Below are 20,864 nucleotides of genomic sequence, written 5' to 3'. Positions count from 1 at the left end.
TGTAATAGATATGCAGAACTGGATGAGCCAGGCCATTAGGAATATTTGCTAGTCATTGTTTAATACTCTCAGTCTATGCTAAGTCGTGGCTTTTTTTATTTTGTAAATAGGTGCAGCAAGAATCTGTAAGCATCTGCAATAAAATGAAATCACAGAGAGGCATAGTTTCTAATGCTACTTTTTCAAGAGTTGTATCATATCACAGTCGTCATGCCTTCTTGCTCATTGTTTGTAATCCTGTTGCATTAGTCAGTTTCTTCTAATAAATCAAATACAAGTTGTGACATGTTGTTAATTCGATCACTAATAACGTGCTCAAATTGCAAATCTATGTCAGCAGGTTGGTGTTGATTAAGTTTTAGTCACCACTAACGTATTGTTTTAAATGACTGATAAATTTTATTTGCTTCAGTGATAGACAGCCTGGTCTATTTTTTCTCCCCCTGTAAGCTTAGGAAAATTACACAAATGGCCCTGAGGTGGTCCTCTATAGGTCTTTCACTTTCTGTGTTTGCTGCAAAGAGAGCTGGTAACCACTAGAGGGGAGGAGATTGCCGGCTTTACTGAATGCTTCACCGTAGAGCTTGAAGGTGCAGGAGCTGTCACAAGACTGGTTGTCCAACGAAATGGTTTAAAATATATTATGAAGGTTAGTGTAAAAAAATTTCTTAATGCATTTCAAATATTTATTTCTCAGCATAGAGACTCTCTTAGGATTATTAATACCACAGGTGAGAGTCTCTGAAGAGAAACCCTACAGTGGCAAACATTAGAAAGATTATCTTTGAAGGAAATGTATTAAACCTTTAAAAAACAAATGTTTTATTGTCTATGAAAAGAGAGTATCAACTGAAAGTATGTGGTGAAGGAATAGCCAACATTGTGGTTCAGATATGAAATTAGATGTTTTGATGCTAGTCAACTATTCTCCCCACCTCCCCCCACCTACAGAGAGAAGAGAAAAGTACTGATGCTGAGGAAATAACTTGAGTGATTGAAAACTTAAACATCTTTCTTAGGAAGTTTCTAAATCTTGTAGGCTGTGACATAGATAACTTAATTTAAACCAGAATAGCAACAACACTCTTCTTACAGTCTGTAGATATAGATGTATGTATATATTATCTATTTCTGTGGAGATAGATAAATAGATAGTATGACCTTTTTATATGATTTTAAAGAGCAAAATTCTTGGTATTGTTAAAGAGCTATAATGTAGAACTGTAGCTTGTTACATTTACTCTCCTGAGTGTAATTGCACTAAGATCATTCAGTTTCCATTTGGAAAGCCAGTGGCAATTACTGGAATACAATGTATCATGCATTTGCTCACTGGATATAAAACGTATATACTAATTCGCAATAAAATGTAACAGCTGTCAGTGCATTTTCTGCTCTGTTACTTCAATAAATTGGAACTCTGACTAGAAAATGGGAATATTGCATTTTTACACACTCCGTAATGTGTTTGCTTTTTGCAAATACAATTTATTTTTTTTATGACAAAAATTGTGGTTTGTTATTACTGCTAGTGGATAAATATTCTTATATTGGAATGAATTACACATGGTATCTGTAAAGAAGTAGTAATATTTTTTTTCTTTTTACTGTAGCCTGTCTCCAGTAAACAAAATGCACTTAACCTACTTCTGTCACATACTGGAGATATATATATATATATATATATATATATATATATTACATTGTAATGGTTGTGGAAACAAAAGTTTATTTTACCATACCTATGCAGGTGTTTGGATAACTAGTTAACATTTATTGTAGGAAACCGTTATTTCCCTGTTCTACTTTTTTATATGTATACATACATATATACACCAACAGTTCTGTGAGACAGTTAGCCTGGTTCTTCACATTATGAACTAGTGGGTCTGAGTTTTATTTAAAATAAAATGCCTGCACATTTGTGTAATTTTGTTACTTGAGGTCAGACTTTTCACAGATAATTAGCCTTTTACACACTGTGAAATCAACCTGCATTGGTTATTTGGCTAGACTCTTTGCTTCTGTTCTTTATTTCCCAGAAGGTTAACGTGCTGAAAATCTAGCTGCAAGCTCATAGTACTGTCTCTTTGTGTTGCTAATTATCCCGATGCATAATTATTAATATCAGGAGCAGGAAGAGGAAACAAGCACACCAAATAGTCGTGAACGCTCGTGTTCTGGCAGGAAGCTAGTCCTGCATTAATAAAATGTGCCTGTGCCAATATCACAGTAGATAGGAGCGTTCCTTGTTAAGGATCATTTATTAACTGAGATCATCTTTTAGTTCGCCTTGGGGTAATGACTAATGTCAATGGCAAATTTCACAGTTGTCTAGAGAAATGAATTAAATTTGTAATAAAAAGCCCTTCGGCTTGTTGTACATGTTCATTTATTGGAGTAGTTGAACTAGGAGAACTGTAAGGCAACCAAGAACATCGGCTTAATTTTCCTTACATATAAGAGTGACCTTTAGCTCCATATTGAAAAAGTTACCTATGATAGACTGGTAAATTAAATGAGAAGTTCCTCTAATGCAAAATAAACTAAGTGACTAAGTGAAGATAAATGGCCCTTGAGCCTATGCATTTTTTGACAGAAACAAATTCTTTTTTTTTTATACACCAACTCTATTTAAGCCTTCTCAAGGTAGTTTGGTGTACAAACATTCAGATAAAACAACAAAAAAGTTTGATATTAAAAAATAATTAGATGTGCAATAAAGGTAACCATGGATGATTGTAAATTCAGTGTTGTGTGGTGATATTTTGGATATTAAAAATGCAGTTTTCATCATGTAGCACTTCTAAACATACTCGGTACATTCTTTTATTTGGTATAAACTGGAAACAACCTATATTAAATAAATAACACAACTTTCTATAAATTCGGGGGCAGCAAACAGAAGCAATTATTAAAATATTTAATCATTTAGCAGAAATATGAAATTAATACACAAATACCAAAATACGAAGGAAGATGACATGCAATCACATACAAATGAAACAAAACTTATAACAAACTCCCATCAATTTTTAATCAGAGTCAAAGGACAAGTTTCTGATTTTGTGGCATATAACAGACTCAGTCAAGGTAATAAACTGTGTCCAGGTAGCAAGATAATATGGATTTTTTAAAAAAGAGAGGTGTAAGTTTCTCTGTCGTAAAGATGTTCCATACTTTAATAAACACAAAAAGAACATGTGGATTATTCCAGTGGGCAGCAATAGAAAATCTGACAGCCATCAAAAGAAAACAGAGGAAAGAATAAATCTGTATTGCTACCAACACTTAGCAAGGCTATGAATATAGTCGTATGGGAAGCCTTAAAATCATACTAGCATGCATTTTGACCATTTTCTAAAATGTTTAAGTCTACAGTACCACTACATATGTTTGAAAGAACCTTGGACATAACTGAAGCCCTAATGTTTTTCACGATCAGTTCTGTGTGTTCTGTATAATCTCTGCATTGTCATATGTGCAGTTGTTGATGTTGGGTAATCAAACTTCCATATCAGGTGTATGAATCTATTTCTCCCAAATGTAATGTGAATATCAGCGGAGTATTTTAATATCCACTCCCAGATATCTGTGTGGAGGATCCTGATCTTTTAAAAGTATTCTATAGATTTAAGATAATCTCCCTGTATTAGGAACATATTAAATATTATCTCTTCAAAGTTTGATAAGAATCTGATCATTGAAGTATTACTGTCCTGTAAAAATATGAATGTGTATGGTATGTCAATGGAATTAAAGTAAGGCCTTAAGTGATCAAAGGAATACAGATTCCCGTTCTTATCAAGAAACTGGGCATGTCTAGTAAAACCATGAAGAGCCCACTTGCAGTATGAAGTCAGACAAGTTCTGAAGGGGATGGGGGGGAATGGATTTTTTCAAGAGGGAGATGGGAATGGAAGGTTATAAGGAATTTTGGCAACTCTTGCCTGTATAATTGTTGTTTGATGAGCAAATGGATTAATTATTTTAGAGCCGATAAAGTTAGACTATGAAAGAAAAGTGATCTTTTCAAGTGGGATATCCAGGATTTGCGATTGTTCCACAGAGCATCTTTGTTGCTGGGGCCATTGCTGCACCAGTCAGCTAATGAACCAAATGTGCTGCCAAATAGTAAAGGGTTGATTTGGAAGTGCCAGGGCACCAATGGCTTTATTTATTTATTTTCTGATAATGCAGATCAACCTAAACTTTGTATCTGTCATATATCAACATTTTAATATGTCATCCTGAAGTTTTTTAAAGAATTTAAGAGGGGTGGAAACCAGAAGGTAATGAATGCAGGAGAGAAAAGTCATCTTGGTAGTGTTTATCTGAGAAAACATCATTAGGCTTAGGTTCTTCCATCACTTTAGCAGGTCCAGAGAATCTTTGGCTGCATGGATTTTAAAACAGCTAATCGAAGTGGAGCCCAGGACAAAGAGAAACTGTCTGTAAGGATTTCTAAATGGTGTTGAGTAAGGCAGATCCTCGGCTGTATGGTAACTAATTCTGAATCCAGAAAATTCTCTAAAAATACTATACTGATTCAGTAAATTGTAGAAAGAGGTTTGTGCAGCCTCATGGATTACAATTATATTTCCCCACTAGTAAGAATGGAATAGCCATAGGCTTTGCTTTCAAAAAGACTCATACAGAATGCTGTCATTAAAAGTTGTGAATTTTGTAAATAAACCTTGTGTTTTTAAAATAAATATTCTAACTCTCTCAGCATGCAGGTGGGGATGTGTATAATATGTGTTTTATATTTGCAATTTTCAGCATGTTGACTTAAGCTTTCCAAGAGGGGAAAATACATCTAAGCAAGGCTACATCATAACCTCAAGATCGCAAATGAAAAATCTAGTATATGCAGATCTAAAAGACAGTTACTATATATGTGTGTTTGCAAACTGAAATGCAATATTTTCTGCAGAGGTAAGCTTTGCAGTTATGTGTTTAAGGGGAAAAAAATCTAATTCCTGCCCCCCAAACATTTTTCAGTAATTATTTGACTAAGATCATGTAAAATATTTTTTTAAAAAACCCAACAGAACACTGATAAATTGCACATTAATTCATCCTTTGCACAAATAAATGTCCGACATTGTGATGAGTAAATTTCTCTTAAAATTCAAGCTCCATAATCCACATTTTCAAAAATTCTGAGCATCTTGCAGCTCCTATTCAATGGGAGTTTTGGGTGCTCAGGAGCACCCATGAAATATTGGCTACTTTTAGGCAAGATGCCTAAATATGGAAGTAAGCAGCCAAATTTGAAAAAGTTGGCCTGCCTTTTCTGTTGTAGCCAGGTTGGTTCCAGGATATTAGATAGACAAGGTGGGTATGAAAATATCTCTTACTGGACTGACTACTTTTGTTCAGAGACACAAGTTTTCATTCTTACAAAGAGCTCTTCTCCAGATGTGGGAAACATACTTAGAATGTCACAGCAAAATACAAGGTGAAACAGATTGCTTAGCATAAGTTATGATATTGTCGTTCTCTGGACGGATGACCTAAACTCCTTCATAGGTTTCAACCACAACTTCAATATCCACCGCACATCCATTAAACTCTCTCTTGAATACTCCCACTATAGGATCAGCTTCAAAAATGGAACCCTCCAGACAACTATATACAAAATACTTCCGGATCACCACACCTACCTTTGCAGATCCAGTAAATACCCCAAACACACCAAGAAATCTGTTATATATAGTAAGGCTCTCAAATACAACAGAATTTGTTCCAAGGAAAAAGTCTGGGATATAGATCTTAACAGACTTAAAACTGCCTTCACCAAACAACGACACTCCACCAGAGAAGTAGATTGGATCATGGAATGGACCACTGAAATATCCTGAGAGGATTACAGAAATAAAACCCCCTCTGACTGCACACCTCTAGTTGTCAACTACCACTCCATGCTGGAACCTATATGGGGTATTGTCAAACAATTACAACCCATACCTCTGGGGACCCCATCGTGAAAAAAATCTTTCCTGAATCCCCCTGTGATGGAGTGTGCATACCACACACTAAGTAAGAAGGGACAGAGGAAGTCCTGCCCCCCAGACCGTGCTGGGTATGCTCCAACTGCTGCTTCAGTATAAAAGGGAGCAGCCCAGCTCAGTGATGGAGGCTCAGTGATGGAAGCTCCAGCCCAGGAGCCACTGCAGCCCCTGACCATCGGAGCCAGAGGTCCCAAGAACAAGACAGGAGCCCAGTTGCCTACGACCCATCCAACTGGAGTCAGAGTTCCAGGGAGCTACCTGTGCCAAGGAGACTGGAAAGCCCAATGACATATGGATTGCTGCTTTAGGAGACAGGTTAGAAAGTGACGTAGGGAGAAGGGCTACCCGTAACCCCCAGGAAAGGTGCTGCTGCAGGATCCCCGCTGACTCAGTGGCAAACACACTTGCCACTGGCAGGGCCTTGGGCTGGGACCCAGTGGAATATGGAGGGCCTGGGCTCCCCTACTCTGGCAATCAACCCCGTGCCCCACTGCCGGGTAGTGGCCCCAACTCTGGCTATTAGGCCTCATAGCCCTGAACCCGAGCACAGCCTTATTGACTCCGGCCATCAGGCCACACAGCACTGACCCTAAGGGCAGCCTACTGATTCCTGCCATTAGGCTGCACAGTCCTCAACCCAAGGACAGTTATATTGACTCTGGCCATTAGTCAGTCCTGCCTTGAGTCCAAGGACAGTCTGGTGGACTTTGACCACAGAGCCGTCACCCCCCAATCCTCTCCAAAGGGGGACGAGGTGTGCATACCCTGCAACACCCATCTTTTGGATTTTAAATAATCCCCCAACCTCTCCAAGCTTATCAGCAGAAGCAAGCTCCCAACAGACCAGGACACATCAACTCAAAGCTGTACCAGATCCTGCCAGAACAACAGACATATATCCACTGCTACGATGATCAGCACCCCCCACAACACACCTGTCAACCTCCATGGATCCCACACATGCATATCACGACATGCGGTGTACCTCATCCAATGCACTAAATGCCCCAATAACAGCTAGGTGGGTGAAACCAGACAAGCGCTACACTCTTGAATGAACTCACACAGAAAAATGATAAAAGACAAAAACACCCTGTCACCTGTGGATGAATACTTTTCACAAAACAATCTCTCTATATGTTACCTCTCAGTCCTCATCCTCAAAGAAAACCTGCACAATACCTTCAAAAGATGATCCTGGGATCTTAAATTCATAACTTCACTATATACTAAAAATCATGGACTGAATAGAGACACTGGATTTATGGCTTATTACAATAATCTATAACCCACTTAACAGCCACTCAGCCCAGGTTTTTTCCCTCTTCCCACCCTATGTCTGAAGAGGTGTTAACGGGCCATTTCACCTTGAATTTTCCCTTGAAACATGTGTTAGCTACTTATGCTAAACAATCTGTTCCACCTTGTATTTAGTTGTGACACTCTGACTATATTTCCCAAACCTGAAGAAGAGCTCTGAATAAGATCAAAAGCTTGTCTTTCTCAACAACAGAAGTTGGTCCTAGAAAAGATCACCCAAATTTGTGTTTTATTACAATTATACTAGAGTTAACATTTGAGAAGAACTCTTTGGTCTGAATTCAACTCATTTAATCTAAATCAGACTCTCTTCTCTGTTAAATAGTTTTCTATATTTTAAATATATTTCTTCACAACCCTAGACTTACAATAAGTGACGCATCAAGAAAGGAATGCAGAAATGGGTGGGGCTGTCCAAAAATTATTCATTCGTTCCCCTGCCTTCCTCCTCCTCTCCTCCCCGCTTCCGCCCCCCCAGCTGTCATGTAGACTTTATGCTTATTCACAGAGGGAGTTTAGAAATGTTTTCAGAAAATGCAGATGTGCAGAGCATTCCTAATAAGGATGGGGAAAGAGTCTGTGCTCCCCTTTTAACTGCTCTCTCACCTCAGCCTTTTCAGCATGTAACCTTATTCTCTGTGGGATTACTTGGATGAAAACCAATTAGAGAACTACTCACACAATATAAATGCATACAGATTAGCACAGATTGAACAGTACCAATGCCAACTAATCATACACTATATAAAGTCCTAAACAATATAGATATTAAGGAATGATGGGAAAATGGACTCATTGTTATGAGAAAACTGAGAAGAAAATGCAACCAGTACAAAACTATTTATTTAAATAATAAATAAAGTATGGGTTTGTTTCCTTGTTTCCCTTTGTGGCAATCTGCCCACCCTCAAACCAAGCATATATTCTTTATCGCTTAATTTACCACAATGAAAAGTCAGCCTATGTTTGTACGTAAGCACTTCTCATACCTTCTTGGTAACATTGCTTTTTTCTCCTTTAACTGCCTGTCCCTCTAATAGCCTCAAATGCAGCACTGATTCTCCAGCTGGCAGAAGGGTGAGAGACTAGTCTCCTCAGAGGTTGATGCCAATCCACTCCACAGATGCCTGGAAGGAAGCAGTTGGGGACTCCGAACACAATTAGGTTATTTTAATGCCCAGCCCCAGGGACTCAGAGACCTGAAGATGCTCTCAAGCTTTGGTCTGCTGGGTGGAGCTTGCAAGGATGACTGAGAGCCCTGGGACAGGCCATTAGTTCAATTTCAGATGCTGGCTTTTAATTACTTAAATTCTAGGATGTAAATATGGTATTTCTTTTCTCATATTATTTCCCATGGAAGGATAGGGAGTGATGAGAAAGTGCAGGTCTGTGGCAGTGTAAATGGTGTGTTCTGTTCAGACTTCACTCTAACTTGGTTCTTTCTTCTCAGAACGTTGCTGCATACTCTGTTACATACTAATTCCAAAATGTTTTCAGGATGAAAAAGACTTACACTGGAATAACCTTATAATAATCTTTCCTACCTCCTTTGCTAGTTCTTTGTAATGCCATCAATCATGGTGAAATCTTTTGGAATTTTTAAATTAATATCACATTTTGATCATCCTAGTGTGATTTTCAGCCTTGTTTGTGCATAGTTAGAGCTGTGTGAGATATCTATTTACTTTCATATTCAGAAGGTCTTTACCCTTGACAATCATTTTGTTTTACCCAGTCTGCAGTTGAAATGATCTTGAAATAATCTAGTAGACTTTTAAGTAGGCTGCCTCATCCCCTCTTCTGGATGTTTATTCAACTGATTCCTTAACAGCAGAACTAAATTGTTCACTTAACATTATAAAGTTTTCCTCCATCTCCCATTTTTTATTTAGTTTTAATGCTCTGATACTTTATTTAGCTTTAATGCTCAGATACTTCTCTCAGATGTGAGAGAAGAAAACACACCACGCACTCCCCCCCAAAGTCCTACACAGATTGGCAAAAAGCAACCTGAGCCAGCTAAAGGAAATGGAATAGTTCACAGGAGGGGTTTGGCCCTCTCTAGAACAGCTGTATGTTTTAGACCATTAGTGATTATGTATTTAATTTTATTCTGAAATGGTTTATTATAGCATTTTTTAAATGCTAATTACAGTAGTAACTCCTTCAACGACATGGTGTCTGTCTCTCACTTCAAAGAAGACAGTTGAGAAAAGAGAATTGTGCCATCATGGTTATTACACAATTTTCACTGGATTCATATTCTGTTTTAGTAGGGGTGTCATGCATCTCAAATACATTCATTAAGCTTTCATAGCTTAATTTTCTGACTATGAATTGGGGCCAAATCCTAGAGAGCTTACTCAGGGCTCGATCAGTCCCACCCTTTATGCATGGGGATCATGCCGTTGTCACATGGAAAGCAGGAGTCTCACTGCCCATTCTCAAGCTATAGTGGAGCCCCTGTTATGATGGGAAGTCCCCTTTTTTAAGTGGAACGAGCCACTGATTGGGAAAATCCAGGCAGCCTGGCACCTTGGAGTTGAACTGTCATGGAACTGGGGAGAGCAGCAGGGGGCCTTACATCTAGTTTGGAGGCACAAAGCCCTGCCCCTTCAGTGGATCCCTGAGTTCTATAGGTTTTGAAGACTGGATTGCTTGTTTCTGTTGTAGAGGAGGTGGGAACTAAATCCTGCCCCTTCCCAAACAAAAATATTTATAGGGAAACTATGAGGGAAAACTCAATGAGTTTTCCTGTCACTAAGGCTCCTCCTGTGGATAATTGTAAGGATGGGTGCAACTGGGACCTCAGATTTTACTCAATTTACTCAGTTCCCCTGAATTATGTGGCAATTTTACATGGCTAGGGACAGAATAAAAACAGAGTGAAGGCTTAAGGTTTTGACCCCTGAACAATAAACAAATGCTCACCCTTAATATATATTTAATTTGGATTTTCTAGGATGAGTGATCCATTTTCCTCCCTTTACTCCTCCTCAGCCTCAAATGCTCTTTCTTGCCATTACCCATGGTCTGGCTGGGGATGGTTGGATTACCTTGTTCCAGACCCAACAAGGGGTAGGCTTGAGCCAGCTGCCTCTATTCTACCCGAGACTTGCCTCTCCTCACCCAGTGAAGCAAAGGGAGTACCAGACTCTGATTCTCTTCACTTCACTTTCCAAAAGAAAACTGATTTAGAGATGGTTATACATCTAGATGGTCAACATCTAAATAGACTGAGGGAGCATCATTCCCAAAATAGCAGGTATCAAGCTGTCCTGAGGATGCTTTGCCATGGGACCTGTCACACACAGTCAAATTAAACACAAGTTGTTGAGAGCTAAAGTTAAAGGCCATGTTACTCTCCTACCACCTAGACCAATATGATGTAGATGATGACTCATGCTGTCTCCATTTTAATTCTATATATCACAGTATGCCAAGAATTATACAAGGAATTGGAAAATCACAGGCCCATAGAGATTAAAGTTGGGAAAGACCTATTAGGTCATCTACTCCTCCCCTCTGCCAGGGAACATTGTTACTGACAATATAGTCTTAATTGCTTTGTCCAGTCCAATTTTTTATGCTCTCTGGAAACACTGTCTCAGGAAACAAAATCTTGTAAATGGAAAAAAAAAAGTACTTAGGGAAAAAAGAGTCTACTTACATATGGTAGGATACAGGACTTGGAAGGTTGACTATTTTTTCAGAAACACTAACCACTAGTGAGGGCTAGAAAGGAAAGTTTGAGACAATTTATGGAAGGTACCCATCGTTTTTGGCGATAGTAGAGCATGTGCTATAAATGATAGTGCAGTTCTGATTTTTAATAACATTTTTGTTATTTTATGTAAAAAAAAGTTGCTGAAACAAAAATAAAGGATGGAGAATTGTATCTCAGTGGATAAAGGACAGACTTGGCTGCCAGTGATAATAGAAGTGCACCGTATTTTTGTTTCATTTCTAGGAAGCAAGACAGCAACATGTTTGCTACTAATTCTCTTAAAAAGCCCCACTGCCTTCTGAATCGGGTACTGGAAAACAGATGACCAGCTAGACATTATAAGTGGAATCCCGACCCCATTAATTAATGAGAGTTTTGCCATCAACATCAATGGGGCCAAGATTTCACACCATAGGTCAAAAATCTGTGCTATATGTTTAGTAACAAGTTAGCAGCGTTTCAGTCATATGCTGCGGGCTAGATTCACAAAGAAACTTAGGTGCTTAGAAAATCACTGGGATTTAAAGAATCTGAGTTCAGCACTTAGGCTCCCTATCAAGGACCACTCTAGCTATAGGCAAACTAGGCGGCAGCCTAGGGCAGCAAATTTGTCCTGGCTGCTCCTCCATGAAGGTGGGGCAGCTAGGCCAAATTTGAATGGTGGTGTAACACTGTGCACCAGGTCACAATGCCAGTCACTCAAATTTGATTCATCAACACTGAGGGGTATCTGGTGCCATAGGCCTATGAAGAGGGGAGTAGGATGCTTAAGTATTGCCTAGGGAGTCAAATTGTTTTGAGCACCCTCTGCTCCCTATACACATAGGCACTTCAAAAACGGATTCACAAAACCCAGCTCGCTAGGTGGCTCCTTGCCTAAGATAGACAATGGGAGATGCCAAACTGAGGCGTTTGTGCTAAGCCCTACTCCCTCTCAGAGAGAGGTGCCTAAATCCAGCCTGCAGGGAGGTGCCGCCCTCTGCTCGGAATTATCAGCCATTTTCGCAAGAAGCCAGCGGTAAGGGAGCAGTACCTCCCTTATAACTTTTTAGTTTGGGTACTCACCTGGGATGTGGGAGACCCTTGTCCAAGTGCCCCCTGCACTTGAGGTTGAGAAGGGATTTGAATAGGACTCTGCCACCTCTTGGTGAGTGCTATGGCCCACAGGCCTACATCTCTCCTGTTGAAGTGTTCCACTGCGGATAAATAATTTGCAAACAAAAAATAGAACTGGGGGACTGGATTTCCCACCTCCCAGGTAAGTGGTCTAATCACTAGGCTTCAGTCATTCTTGTATGTGTGTGTGTGTCTCTTTTCTCCTTCCCCATGTTGAAGTTGATCCACTGTGGATAAATAATGAAAGAATCACTGGGCCAGAGAGAAAGTGTGAGGATGACTCTGTAGCCTGGACATTGGAGTACTCACTTAGGAGGTGGGAGACCCAAGAGCCAGTCCCCCTTCTCCAATGACTTTTTTTATTTAGTTATCTACAGTGGAACAGCTTCAATAGATGATATTGAGGGAGTCTCAAATCAGAATATCCCATAGGCCAGGGGGCTGGGCTATTTACCTGAAGGATGGCAGATCCCTATTCAAATTTTTTCTCTCCTTCAGGCAAAGGGGGGACTTGAACTGGAGGTCTCCCACATCCCAGCTGAGTACCCAATCAGTGAGCTAAAAGTTATAAGAGAGGTCCTCCTGTCCCTCTCCCCTGCTGTTTTCTGTAATCACAGATATCAAGACCCGATCTGGTAAGTGTGGTCTGAACATACTTTCTGGATTGGGCCCCACAAGCGACTTAAGCAGAGGACCTATCTTCTCCTGATTTGTGCACTGCTCTGTGGCTCAGGTGTTCAGATGCCTGGTGTGGGGCTGCAGGGCACCTGCTCAAAGGCAGAAAAATAGGCACCTAAGGAACTTTTGCTGCAAAATTTAATGTGCTGAGAGAGTGAAGGCACCTACGGGGCTCAGGGCAGCTGAGCTGGAGCTTTCTGAACAACTAAGTCCTTTTCTGAATCTAGCCCTGGTCGTGCACCTGTGCCACAATATTTGGAAATGCAGGGCAGGTGTCTCTATGACAGAAATGGAAGGGAAGAAGAACTTAGACGCATCCATTTTCTGAATCATCTCCTGACTTGGTCTCATTTCTAATAGACCAGTGCTATCCCTAGCAATTTATTAATTAACCCATATTTTGGAAACCCAATTTCCAGCATCACACAGAGCAACAACCAGAAAAACTGTATTTTTCATACTTCCTTATAATACTCCATTAGTGTTTTTAATTGTATTAGTAATGACTCTGGTACATATTAAAGTGTTTGGATAATTTCTAAATGCTACCATCAAAGGAAATAGTCAGGGATTACCTGATTTTTGGTGGAAGGAAGTTCTAAAGTTAACTTCCTCTTGCCACCAAGAAAGCTATGTCCCCTGACTTTGCAAGCTTCCCCTTAAGGGATATCATTAATTTGAAATATTATCAGAACATTATAATGAGGAAGAAAAATAAATTTGGAAGACACAAAATTCTGAGTCAAGATGTTTATCAGTATTCTTAACTCTAACCATGAGTACTCGATCCTTCTCCCACTTATTCCAGTATAAAATGTATAACTCCATGGAAAACTAAAGGTGATAGGATGCTCTACCCACATATCCATCTAAAGAGTACTGGTACAAGGAAACCTATATAAAACTTTCTTAAGAGACCGTCCCAAAGCATCTTGAACTATATACAGATTATTTAGAAGATCACCTTTGTTAGATGGCCACCTCTATTAAGCAACCATTTATTTCCCTGATCCCTTGAGTAGTGACTTCAGATAATTTTCAATCTATATTTCCATTGACTGGAAATAAAAAAGTAATACAATCTACAATCTGTCTCAGATGGACAAATTTGTATCCATCAAATTTGGACATCAATTTATGTAGACCAGACAAGATAAAATTGTATATTGGAGAGGAAAAGTAGTCATGTAGTCAAAGCACAAGACTGGGAGTCAGGAGTTCTGGGTTATATTTCTGGCTTTGCCACAGATTTACAGCGTGGCCTTGGACAAGTTACTAAATTTATCAGTGCCTCATTTTCTCCATCTGTAAAATGGGAATCATGCTAACTACAAAGGAGTGTTTTAAGGCTTAATTCATTATTTGAAAGACCAATGAGAACCTTACGTGGACAGTGCTTTAGAAGTCAAAAGTGTTGTTAATCTTTTTATTTGATTTTATCAGCACATTTTCTAGAAGGTTGTATCTTAGAACCAAAATGGGGAGGATGGATTAGGTAGACTAAAGATTTTGTGTATGTATGAAATGGGGAAGTGTAGGGTGCACTATATTGGATTCTTGGCTCAATGTGCCAAGAATGGGGGATGGTAGTATTTGTGTAGTATACAAAAATATGAGGTTTGTATGTTTCACTGTTAACCATCAGAGGGAATGGAATATTGTCTGCAGCTACTAATAAAATTGCGGGAAGTGGTAGGTATAGTATGTGAGGTAAAGGGCTTTGTAGTCTCAGTTGAACTCTACAATGGTTGGGAAAAGAGGAGAGGATGGTTCTAGCAAATAGAATATAGGCATGGAGATAAGTCCAGAGTTATATATGCCTATGGACTATAACAGCAATTGGCAGGACTTCTCTGAAATGACTCTACCATTTCCTACATAAGAGACCCAAGATGTTAACAGTGGGAGTTTGCTCATCTGCTCAGGGAGCCTTTTCATGTGTAGTGCTTCAGATTCCAGTTACATCCCTCTTCCTGTTCAACATGTGTGGGCACAGGTGCTGAAACTAGGGGTGCTGGAGGTGCTGCAGCACGCTCTGGCTTGAAGTGGTTTCCGTCATATACAGGGTTTACAGTTTGGTTCAATGGCTCCCGGATCCGCACTATACAAATTATTCCTGCACCCCTGTGTGTGAGAGTCAATGTGAGCTGTTGTGGCTACAATATAAGGATGAAACCTGGCTCTTCATTTCTATGTAACCAAAACTGAGCTGTATGGTCACTGCTAGAGTTGAAGGGAGTGCATAGAGACCATGCTCGGGAGTGGAAGGGGACATGAAGGTCTGATGCAGCAAGCAATCAGACGGCCTAACACAAATCTCCACTGTAGTTGCCCAGCAAGGGCCCCTACAGTCCTCCCCAAGCTGCAGTCTTACTTTCACCACCCTGTTTTCAAGATAGGGTTGGCCGGTATGGATTATAAAAGTTTAAATAATATTCAGAGGTAATGTTCCAAAATGTTCTATTTCCTAGTTTACTAATGTGAATTATCTCTGATTTTTATGTGGCTACAAAGTTGGCCTAATTTCCCATAATTCAAATACATACATAATGCATAAATAATCATCCTTCGGAAGATAAGCATGATTGGGAAATTTCAGGAAAATTGGTTATGTTTTGGTAAAGTGCCTAAAGGTGGCTTCTAAGGAAGTACTAGTGACCACTTTATTTATGGTGAGATGACTTGGTTTTTCCATAATACTAAATTTGCTCTTCATGCACTTGTATATTCCATCAGGAACAATGAACTTTTCTAAGTGGGCATTACATGGAGAATGTATACCTGAGCAGCTAGTATATAATCCACTACTGTAACTGTCAAGGCATATTAGTAACCATGAGCATAGTTTTAATTTTCATTTCAGTACAACATCACAAGCTTCACTGGTAGCAAAGAAATTATGTCTCGTTAACGCAAGGTGAAGAAGAAGCGGGGAGATAATGTGATATAAGCAATATAATAAATTACTGTTTTAAAAAAGAAATATCATATGTGGTTTTTGCTTAAGTGACCAATTTCGGCACAATGGGTAGACAGTTTATTTCTGTTTCGATTCTAACAAGAGAAGTCATGTTTCTCTAACAGAAAATAAACAAGGAATGCACCTGTATCATAAATTATATGTGAAATACAATCTGAAAACCATCACAGAAGCACCTATGTTTCTCAGGTCATGGTATATATTTCTGACCACTCTAGAAAATGGCATTACTCTTTATTTGTTGTTGTCACTAAACTCCACCTATAGCATACGATCCTTTGCCAGAAGACCAGAGCACTTGCAGCAATAAATACCCAGTGTGGGTCAGCTAGGGGAACGCCAATAGTTCAGTTGGTGGCATCTTCTCACCGCTGTAATGATTCCCTGGCTTTGAGGAGACGGACTGATATGACAGATGCTGGAATCATTGATCCTACAGAGGGATGAAGGAGTGAATAAGTGATCTGGAATGGTGTCTCACCTATGGAACCAGTGCAAACACTGATAACATCAGTGTCAGGAGATGGAGGGTATCCTGTGGGATGAGAGAGGATCTGAATAGCTGTGACCTTGGAAAATACATCTGTGCTCTTGATTTAGGCAAGCCTTTCCTTTTGCTGAGTTTGGGGCCTCCCAGGGTGCATTGAGAGAGGGCCAGAGAGCTCTTGTCCTTGTTTTTCATTAGACCCAGATAGAAGAGATACAGAACTGCATGGGGCACTGCAATGGTCCTTTTGCTAGCCAATCATCCAGGTATGGAATCACCAAGATCTTGTTTTCTCTGAGGGCAGTTGCTACCGTTGCAAAAGCCTCTGTAAATACCTGTGTTGTAGAAGCAAGTCCAAAAATGAGGCAGTGGTATTAGCAATGGCCCTGTCTGAGGGCACAGTGAAAATATCTGGTGGGATTCTGTTGGTCCTGAATCTTATCAGTTCTCCCAGATGACCAGCAGTGCCCACTTGTTGACCCCAGCTCAGCTGGCAGCGTGTTCATACAAAGATCCCCCTTGAGACATGCTGTGATTGAATCAGAAAAGAGTCAATCACTGGGAAATCCCATGCCACAGAGTTCCACAGCATATGCTGTACAGGTAATTTGAATCCTAGTATAAAAAATCAGGGTGTAGGCAGCCTGGCCTAGTGGTCACAGCTGGGCTGAGGTCTGCTCACCAGGGACATGAATCGCCAGGCCACAGTAGGAGAAATCACAAGGATAGGTCCTGAAACAAGAGTCAGGGTCAGAGTCAGGCCAGGGTCAGAGACTGGAGATCAGAGGCAGTACCAGGTTAGAATAGAGAGGCAGGAATCAGGGTCAGCGTCAAGCTGGAATCAGAGACCAGAGATCAGGAGATAAGGCAAAGTCTGGGAATGCAGTGGCCAAAGTCTGTGCAGTTGCTGAGACAACTTCCTGGGGCAACTCTGCAGGCTAGGCTCTGCAGACTCGGGTTCTAGTTGCTGGGTCCACAAAGTAGCCCAAGCTACCTAAAGAATGACCTGGAAGGTAGACTGAGTACTATTTGGGCCAGTATGCCTGTGCAGCTCTGAGGGAAGAGCACAAAATAGTTGCTTAAAGAAAAGTCTAATTCAAATGTTATCACCATGCACCGATGAATGTAATCTTGTATCTGGACATGTGGTGCTACAGGCATGCCAGGAGAACTGAACAGTGGCTAGTCCACCACATTTCTTTCTTTCTTTTTTAGTTTATGCTTATATTTTGTTTATTTTTTCCCACCGAATTCCTGAATGTAGCAAAGTAAAATGAAGTTTCCAGCTGAAATGTCCTTATCAGTGCAGATGCTGCTTTGGAAGATGTATATTGTTGTTCTGGTAGAATAATCTCTGGAAGTGTGTGTGTGTGTGTGTGTGTGTGTGTGTGTGTGTGTGTGTGTGTGTAGCATTTTTGTTTCACTATAGTATACTACTACCAGACACAGCATTCTTGTGGTATTTAAGGGAAATGGTGGAGATTAATACCCAGGAAATTCCTGCTTAAAGAATGGAATTTACTATTTTGGTTTTTATTATTAAACTAGTTTTTCTTTATATAAATATTTGGAAAGGAGGGTCCATTTTGAATGAAATGCTGTTTACCTGCACAGAAAATTTTATGGTAATCTTGTTTTCAGTTAGTTCAGCTCTGCTAAAACTTCTCTTGGTTAGGGTTTGGATTTCATTAAGAATCAGAATTTATATTTCTTTCTAAGTTTAACTCACACAGAGCCAATAAATGGTAATTTTGTTTCCGTCCTGACATGATACAAAATAACCTCTTCATATTAAGATGACTCTGCTTTTTTGTAAAAATGTGTTATTCAGGTCAAAATCAATACATATCCAAATCCTTTGTGGCAAGAAAAGATGGATAAAATGCTTTGAGACAAAATTTTAAAAACAAACACTGTAATTAGCTTTTATTTAGTCTTTTTTTAAAAAAGACAATGATTTTCATTTCATATGGAAATGTAGATATCTTCAGAGTAATTTTATGTTCTTTTTAGTTTAAAGCAACTTTTCCCTTTAATTACTGAAATATGCAGTTCTTTCTCTTTAACATGTAATACCAAATCAACATACTGTCTCTTTTTTTCCACCCTGAGAACAGTCAGCAGAAATTCTGTTCCAAAGTGCCCTGAAAAAGGGGGAATTGATCTCAAGTTAGACTTTTATGCCACCTTCCCCTTGTCACTTTCAGCTGTAATTTGTTAAGATATCAGATGTACATTATTAAACAGTTTATAAGTATAAATAATTCACCAGTCAACAAATAAAGTGACAGCCCATTAATCAGTTTCTGTACATGTTCATAGGTGTCATGCTTTAGTCTGTGTTAGGGCATGAATCCTGCTGAGGTCCACAGGCTTGCAGGCTGTGTTTCTTCTTTTTACCTTCATGTATCTCACTTATTGTTTATGACTTGTTTTGACAAAGTCAGAGAAATTACTCAGCCCTCCAGAATGTGTACTTGAGTGTGTACAAGTTAGAACAGCCTTGTCTTGCAGGCCAAAAGGCTCCTAGTTTTTCTCTCTGGCACAACTGAGGATTGAGCCCAGACATTCTAAAACTCAGTTCAGTTTATTATAATGTTGAATGCATCCTATTGTCACACAAATTAAGGGTTGTTAAGCACTGGAATAAATTGCCTTGAGAGGTTGTGGAATCTCCATCATTGGAGATTTTTAAGAGCAGGTTAGACAAACACTTGTCAGGGATGGTCTAGATAATATTTAGTCCTGCCTTGAGTGCAGGAGACTGGACTAGATGACCTCTTGAGATCCCTTCCAGTCCTATGATTCTATGACTCCAAGTTAGACATGGAAGAGACCTGTGAGGTCACCCTTTCCATGCCACATTACAGACAATCACAGTCCTCCGGCCAACAGTGTCAATTCTGATGCTAGTTTAGGCTTCCTCTAAACTAGAGAAATTCTGTATTAACTTCCATGCAGTCCACCTCTATAATAACAATGTGGAGTATGGTGGCACCTGAAAGACTAACAGATTTATTTGGGCATAAACTTTGGTGGGTAAGCTTATGCCCAAATAAATCTGTTAAGTCTTTAAGGTGCCACTGGACTCCTCGTTCTTTTTGTGGATACAAACTAACAGGGCTACCCCTCTGATACTTATCACCCTACAATAGATGATCATGGACCATATTCAATCTCTACTAAAACTAAAAGTACAATCTCTTATGCCACATAAGAAACATTTAGTCACAAAATAATTGTTAAGGCATAATTGGTAGTTGCAAAGCATTATATATTGGAAGTTCAAAATTTTAAGGTTTGACAATGACAGATATGGCAGGGGTTCTGGCTTCAGGGACTCTGCTTAATCTACTAGAGCAGTGGTTCTCAAACATTTTTTTTCATGGACCACTTGAAAATTGCTGAGGGTCTTGGCGGACCACTTAATGATCTTTCCAAATGTTGTTTGAACTGTTAGCTAACTATTATAAAACACTTTGGATAAAAGTGCTATATAAAAAAAAAAACCCTTAATAATAATTAATGTTTTTTTTTTGTTCTACAACACACAACTCATATTTTAATATCAGTAGTCTTACCTTTCTGATGCAATGGATGTGCCCTCTCTCCCCCACCACGGCAGCCCCCGAACTGGGACTGGGAAGGAGGGGGGTCTCTCCCCCACCACAGCAGTGCCTGAGCTAGGGCTGAGAAGGAGGTGGGTCTGTCCCCCGCCACAGCAGCCATAGAGCTGAGGCTGGGAAGGAGGGCATATCTCGCTGGCAACCGCAGCCCTGGAGCTGGGGAAAGTCGCCTCTTTCTCTGGCTGCCTCAGCCCTACATGTCCCAAATTCCCCCCACCCCCTCTTCTCACCTCACTGCCCCCTCCCACCTACCCCCTATTCCCCCCAAGGCCATCACCTCACCTTACATGTGTGTCTTCTCCAGGGTCCAGGCACCTAATTAGTGGAGCCGCACCTGCGCGGCTCCACTAATTAGGGGGGTGGCCCTTCGTTCTCTCGTGTGCAACCACCCAGGCATGCACTTTAGAGGGAACTATCCACGGACCACCTGAATGGAGCTCGCGGACATAATCACAGTTTGAGAACCTCTGTACTAGAGTGTATTGCCTTTAGGAGACAAACATCCATGCCTCACCTTTCCCTTCAGGATACAAATGTTTATTTTGCAGAAGTGGCATTTCAATCTCTTCATACGTGCACTGCGAATAATTTTCAATCTCCTGAAATTTTGAAAAAAAATCCTATCTGTGTGTGCAAATATACATTAGATTTTGTCACTTTATTTTTTCAGATTCATACTAGTTTCATGCTTAAAAGCTTTTATCCTAATATCTTATTAAGACTGTATACCAATAACCAGAGAGCATTACAGGTGACATTGTTTGTTAGCATGGCACAAGGTGCTCAGTAAAGTTGTTATTATTTGCAAACCTCTGCTGAAATGCGTTATAAGAACTGTTGTGTGGATTTGCACATTTTTAAGCCATGATATCGCATAGATACATACAAATTCGTCATTCTCAACCCTGAAAAT

General features: G+C 39.9%; 1 long non-coding RNA gene across 7 annotated transcripts in view; it reads left to right on the top strand.

Moving 5' to 3' along the window:
- Positions 1-552: 552 nt before the first annotated feature.
- The window catches only part of LOC125639685 (uncharacterized), a 291,895-nt gene continuing 271,583 nt past the window's right edge, over positions 553-20,864 (top strand). For all 7 annotated transcript variants that reach the window (XR_012669230.1, XR_012669231.1, XR_012669228.1 and 4 more), the window contains exon 1: positions 553-649. This is a non-coding gene — a long non-coding RNA (uncharacterized LOC125639685). The remainder of the gene's footprint in view (positions 650-20,864) is intronic.

Source organism: Caretta caretta, chromosome 1 (assembly GCF_965140235.1).
Source record: "Caretta caretta isolate rCarCar2 chromosome 1, rCarCar1.hap1, whole genome shotgun sequence".
NCBI lineage: Eukaryota > Metazoa > Chordata > Testudines > Cheloniidae > Caretta > Caretta caretta.
Note: the sequence above shows the minus strand (reverse complement) of the source record. Positions and strands in the feature narration are given on the sequence as shown.